Genomic DNA, 7,184 nt, shown 5'->3' with positions numbered 1-7,184 from the left:
TGATGGTTGTGATCGATTTTCGGCAGTAGTGTGTTGCCGTAAACGTAATTTAGGGAAAGCAGCGCGTTCTACCTACTTTGGGTGAACGATTATATACGTTATCGGCTTGACCTGAGAAATCGATCAACGATGGGTGTAGCTGGGTCTTCGGTGGACACGCCAGCGCTTCTTTGATCGCTCAAGATGCAATCTAATCCTTCTAACTAGGACGGCTAAGTTGGACAGACGTGATGCGTTTTGAGACCGTCTTTGCTGGTCTCAATTCGTTTGAGCTATTTTACACAGCGTGAACGCCCATGTTTGGGTAAGCGATTGAGCACTCTATAGGTTTTCCGCATGCAAGTCGATCGACTAGGGAACTAATGGGCCTACTGATGACCATGCTTGCGCTTCCTTAATTGTTCGTAGGAGAATCCAAGCCGTCCAACCAGGATGGCAAAGTTGGACGTTTGTGATGCTTCCAAGACCGTTTTTAACGGTCTTAACTCGTTTGAGCTTGCGCGAACACCCATCTTAGAGTTGCCGTTCGGGGCGCTTCAGATTTAATTGAATATAACTCGATCAACTAGGGATTTAGTGGGCCCACCGGCGGCCATCGTAATGATTGCCTAATTCCGTTAAGAGCAGGCTAGGTCTATTGAATCGCGCGTCCAAATCGTGCGATCGTGATTATTTTTGAGACTGATATTAACAGTCTAGATTTTCCTTAAGGAATTTAAGCGTGTTCGATCGCGCCAACTTTTAATGAAAAGGTGTGCAAATGTGCTGATCTCCTTGTCATAGGGTGGTGTATCCTATGTGGGTGTTTTCATGAAGGTCCCAATACTGACACTTCGGGAGATTTATGCTAGTCCATTGCGAGTGAACATTAGTTGTCATGTCATGCCAATATTGAGAGTTCGGTTGGGGAATATAGCATAGGAAAACACTAGGCAGGCTATGCATTAGTGAATAATGCTGGTGTAAGATAAAATTTATAGAATATTTGGGATTGTTGCTGCATGCACCATTCTGAGTATATTTTATATACATAAATATATTGAATTGCTCAATACATATATGAGCGAAGAGTCTTTAGGCACTCAACACTTTTAAATGGCTCCATTTCATTAGTGAATAATGCAACTAGGAGCTTAAATACATTATGATCTATACTAGTGAACAATTTATCTAGGATCTTGAGTTTCAATACAATATGAAGATCCGCATAGGCACTCATCAGATTTTGATATATTCTTCAAATTCCTTGAGGAATATAGACATATCAAGGTCTATTACTTCCGATGTCGGGTCAGGTAGATAGACTTTTACAATTTTCGCCCTAAACTAAAAACCACCATCAACATTAAGTTCCTTGCTTAGCACGTAACAGTGACATTGTTGCGGGGTAAGCACTAGATGGTGACAGACGAAAAACAAAACCAATAAGATTACCAGAGGTATATCGCTTGGTTTGAACTTCCTTTGCAGTCGTACTGGCGAAGCAGCTTTCAATCAGGGGATACCAACAAATCACCGCTCTTGCTCATCAATGGTAGGAAAATAAAGTGGCATGTATGGTCAAGTCCTTGGATCTCAACTAGATTCTCTAAATCCCATTCGTATGAGCGAGAGGAAGAAACCCTTTCCAGCTTTAAAATTTCGTCGGGTGTAAAGGGAACTTATGCTCTTTCCTGTTTTGCACGAACATCAAGACCCACCCATCTTCATGTACACCAAACAAGGTAAGTCCATCTCGTCTTCATACTCTTAATGTGAGTGCAATATCCACGTTCAATTCGATGTGATTGACTTTCTTTGTCAGCAGCGGAGCAAGTATCAACAACAAAAAAGCAATCTGAGGATATTTCCGCTACTAAGCCAAGGGGAATTAATGATTCCAAAGACACTCCCAATATGGATGATGAATTCTTCGAAGTGTCCTATACAATTTTTAGGACTCATCTTAATCACATGACGATTCTTTTTCCTGGACCAGAGGGTGTAGAAGCTGTACCATCGACCTTCTCTGAAATGTGTAATTTCTGTCTCCAGCCTCTCCAGTAAATTTCAAAATTTTCCGAACTCCGTTGTGCTCGATTGCAAGAGGCCTCGACTTTAAGTTTTTCGGTGGGCGTATGAGTGGTATCCTCTAGTCAAGGTGGAGGCAGTCCCCAGGAAAAATAGGTTCTGTCAGAGAGGATTGCAGGTGGCGCTTGAGCAGCTACAATGATCTCCAGTTCTTCCGATGTACGTGCATGTACATGTTTTTCTCTGTTTGACTGGCCGAATTATATGGATAGCTTTGAACTAATCTTGCTCAACTTTTTTCGTAGTTTTAATGCTTTGAGAAGATGAACGCCCTTGTTGGACTTACATGTATCCAGGATGACGTTGCAGGAAGAACCGAGAGGTAATGGAGGCGACCGACGGTTTTGAGGACGTGACTGCGCCCTCGACCCTCAATTTGATGCTCCTTATGTAAATCACGTGTTAATTAGGGGGTTCAACGAGTCAGCGAAGTATGCTCAATTGTACGCCCGGATATTGAAGAAGTATGGACACATTTTCGTAACCAAATGTGTAGTATGATCAGGCACGCTGCTTCTGGATGAGTGATCGAATATCAGAAGTATCCTCAAGACATGTGTATAGACTTCGAATCTAATGTTTCTTGGTTATGTGAAGGTATTTCCAAAATCCAAAATTTGCATTGAGAAACTGTCTCAGGAGTTGAAGTTGAAGCAGGCTACTCTTCGGGATATAAAAAGTGTTTTCTCTAAAAAAGATGAAATGTTGCTGAATGATTTCCCTTTAATGCCTTTATTTCCTTCCCAGGAATTTTCCGTGTAGGTGTTTTGGAAAGACGAGACATTCCTTTGTGGTTTGATTTGGTTTTGAACAGGTAGGCGGCTGCTCTTGAAGAATAGAGGTTTTTGTTTTGTGAAATAAATGGTGTTTCACTGAAATCTTAATTATGAATGCAAATTGGTGCAAACATTTTGGATGAATCGCAAGTATTGTATGAAAACAAGGGAAATACTAGGGAAATGGAAATATAATATTTCAGGAACTGACGGGAGCTATCTCGTGTGTATTGATACTCCTCCCAGCTGTCAGTACCAAGGAGTTTGCAATAGTCACCTTGTTTAATTTCAGAAACTAGGAAAGGATCCTGCTACTTGACCTCTGGACCTTTTATCCTCGATCAAGACTTCTTCTAAACATTTAATAAAATATTGACAGGGACCAGCTTCCTCTTCACATCGCCTAATCGCATTCGGGTTGACGACCAGATCAAGTCCCCATTTCTTGATGAGATGAGGATTAACAGACTGTAAAAGAGGTTGTTCGAGAAGACTTACTCGTGCGTTTGAGCCTCTGGATATACGATATGGCACTTCAGGACTTCCCTTCATAGTCCCTGCGTTAATCAACGTTTTTCCCAACTCGACATCTCTAAGATAAGCAGTGGTTAAGAGCCCCCAACCGCTTATGCCAATCATGTCTTCCAGAAGAGATTTAGGCCTGGGGGCAGCTTCATCGATCGAAGGTAGTTGCTTTACCGATACAACACAATTTAGAGTGACAAAGATATCTTGACTTTGTGCCTTGGAGAAAGAGAGAATTTCACACACATGTTTCATGGTTGATTGCACAGTTTTGTAGATGGAGTCCCCAGAAAGCATGCAACAACTTCTAATATGAGGATGGTATTTGTACACTCCTTCAGTGCCTAGTTGAAGTTCCCCGGAGTCAATCTTCTCCTGGAAGATGTGCTTCAATTTGTTGCAGTCACTGGTAGGATGGTTGGCAAACCTATGGAAGCGGCAGTACTTGGGATCTTTCATTTCTTGTTTAGTTGGAGGACGTTTGACACGAGGTAGCTTGATGACGTCATATTGTGTCCATACCTCCAAGAGTTCAATCACCTCTTCCACTGGAAAAGGGAAAATCTGGGAATGGTGGAGTCTCATTGTCCTATGTGAAATGGGAGTCGGACGCTTAGATTGTTGATAGTTGTTCCCTGAATGATTTCTCTTTCCACCCTCACGAGTGATTAATTGGAGGTTGGGTCTTTATTGGAAGGACACCTGCTTTCCTGAACATCTTTACGAGTTTTTTCATTCTAGGAAGGTTCAGATTGACTGAGTAAAGCAGCAGCGGATCTCTTAGCAGCTTCTGATGCAATATGGGAATTGATACTTTCCCGGAAGGATGCACATAGTGAAATCACCTTTTCATTGCGAGGACTCTGATGAGATCGTGCTAAATCCCACAAGTTTTCTTTCTGAGTTTAAGGAAGCATCTCTCGATCTTCATGAGAAGACAAGTTAGGTTGGTGGCTACTTTTCCATTTAACATGATCATAGGCTTCATCTTCCTCACCAGGAATAGGAATATGAATCTTGGAAGAAGGACTACTACCATCAGTATTGATCCAAAATGGATTGTTGGTGGCGTTTCCTTCAGAATGAATGCGTGTTCGTTCCTTCGATAGTTGATCCATGAGGACTTTAAAGAGCGCAAATACTCTGTCCTGCGTCTTGACAATAGTAGCTTGATTCCTGAAAATATCATTCAGGATTTTTATAAAATAATGAATAGTTGTTAAATATCGAGACTCCATAGCATCGACAAGGGTTTTGAATGAAAAAACAGATTCATGAATAACATGTGAAGTATTGTCAGTGCTGGGAGAAGTAAAATTGGGTTTGAGGGTTTCTGAACCATTCTGAAGATCAACCATATTGATAATTTTAGGAAATTGAAAACAAGATAGGGAAAAATGATTTTTTGCAACCGAGAGATCAACCACCCACTGTGGTCGCCAATTGTTTAATGGGTAAAAATTGATTTTGTTGTTTTTGGGTAATTTGGGGCGTGTTGATGAGAAACGAGTTCAAACCCTAAACAAATGCATTGCACGGGAATGCTTTTAGGTTCGAGAAATCAATTTGTAAGACTCTGGCCTAAACCAAGAAATGGTTTTTCCAGATTCAATTCGGTCACAAGGTGAAGGAGAAGGGTTGATCTTAGGGAGGGAAGCGGAAAAGATGTTTGAGATCAGAGTGTTGAATTATGAAGGTATGGGTGTTTATGAATTGTATATCAGAAAATGGTTTCTGTCTACTGGTGTTGATAACACTTGTGTTCCCCCTTTTTTGAAATAGATTGAAAATATATTTATACAAGTCATTGAGCGCATCCTGATCTCTTAGGAAGTGGAGGAAGTGAAGTAGTAGAGAAGTGGATTTGTGCGGGATGTAGTGATTATCGTGTTTCCGTTATGAAGGAAAACAGATCACATGTAGTTTACTGTTAACCATCCGTCTTTCCTGTCACGTTCTCGTAATGGATGCATTGCACGCCGCACGCTGTAAACCGTCAGATCAATACCACAGTAAGCATCTCCCAGTTTGTGACAAGTCGTGGGACCCGCCTCGGAGAATAGCATGGTGCTATTAGGTGAAACAACCAAGTTGTTAATGAGGTCTACATAAAATATCATATGTATTTGATGCATGTGAAGCATCGTATTTAAGCAACTCAATTTAATCGATGTGTATGAAGCATCATTGTTTTAGAGCCTGATTGAACAAGTCGCGGATAAGCGTTTTAAAAGGGTAGCGGGGTCGACCACTTTGGGGGATCGTTCGAGTATCTTATGGGAAAACTACCATCTGGTCGATCAATCCCTGTGGAGGAGTGATGGCTGGTGTTCACAGCGCCACTTTGTTAATTTTCTGAGAATAAATCTACATTGTCCTATTAAGATGGCGAAGTTGGATGGTCGTGATTGATTTGAGGCAGTTGTTCAACTCCATTGACGCGATTTTTAGGGTTTGGAGGATGATCAACCAACTCCCTTTTGAGCGAGCCATTCGAGGTGTTGTATTTGGATTTGAGTAGGTCGATCGACCATGTACAAAGGTGTGTTGCTAGCGAGCACGCTGACATCCCCTGGGTCACCTAAAATTAAATCTAAGCCACTCAATTCGGATGGCGAAGTTGGATGGTTGTGATCGATTTGCGGCAGTAGTGTGTTGCCGCAAACATAATTTAGGGTTTCTAAAGAAGCGCGTTCACCCTAGCTTGGGTGAACGATTCGATACGCCAGCGCTTCTTTGATCGCTCAAGATGCAATCTAAGCCGTCTAACTAGGCCGGCTAAGTTGGACAGATGTGATCCGTTTTGAGACCGTCTTTGTCGGTCTCAATTTGTTTGAGCTATTTTACACAGCGTGAATTCCCATGTTTGGATAAGCGATTGAGCACTCTATAGGTTTGCCGCTTACAAGTCGATGGACTAGGGCACTAATGGGCCCACTAATTATCATGTTTGCGCTTCCTTAACTGTTCGTAGGAGAATCCAAGCCGTCCAACCAGGCTGGCAAAGTTGGACGTTCGTGATGCTTCTAAGACCGTTTTTAATGGTCTTAGCTCATTTGAGATTGCGCTAACACCCATAGAGTTGACGTTCGGGGAGTTTCAGAGTTAATTGAATAAAACTCGATCAACTAGGGCTTTAGTGGGCCCGCCGGTGGCCATCGTAATGATTGCCTAATTCCGTTAGGAGCAGGCTAGGTCTATTGAATCGCGCGGCCAAATCCTGCGACCGTGATTATTTTTGAGACAGATATTAACAGTATAGATTTTCCTTCAAGAATTTAAGCGTGTTCGATTGCGCCAACTTTTAATTAAAAGGTGTGCGAACGCACTGATCTCTTTGTCAGAGGGTGGTGTAGCCTATGTGGGTGTTTTCATGCAGTTCTCAATACTGACACTTCGGGAGATTCATGCTACTCCGTTGCGAGTGAACATTAATCGTCATGTCATGCCCATATTGAGAGTTCGGCTGGGAAATATAGCATAGGAAAACACTAGGCAGGTTATGCGTTAGTGAATAATGCTGGTGTAAGATAAAATTTATAGAATATTTGGGATTGTTGCTGCATGCACCATTCTGAGTATATTTTATATACATAAATATATTGAATTGCTCAATACATATATGAGCGAAGAGGCTTTAGGCACTCAACACTTTTAAATGGTTCCATTTCATTAGTGAATAATGCAACTAGGAGCTTAAATACTCATTAGGATCTATACTAGTGAACAATTCATCTAGGAGCTTGAATTTCAATACAATATGAAGAGCGGCATATGCACTCATCAGATTTTGATATATTCTTCAAATTCCTT

This window comes from Papaver somniferum, chromosome 4 (genome assembly GCF_003573695.1).
Source record: "Papaver somniferum cultivar HN1 chromosome 4, ASM357369v1, whole genome shotgun sequence".
Classification (NCBI taxonomy): Eukaryota; Viridiplantae; Streptophyta; class Magnoliopsida; order Ranunculales; family Papaveraceae; genus Papaver; species Papaver somniferum.
Note: the sequence above shows the minus strand (reverse complement) of the source record.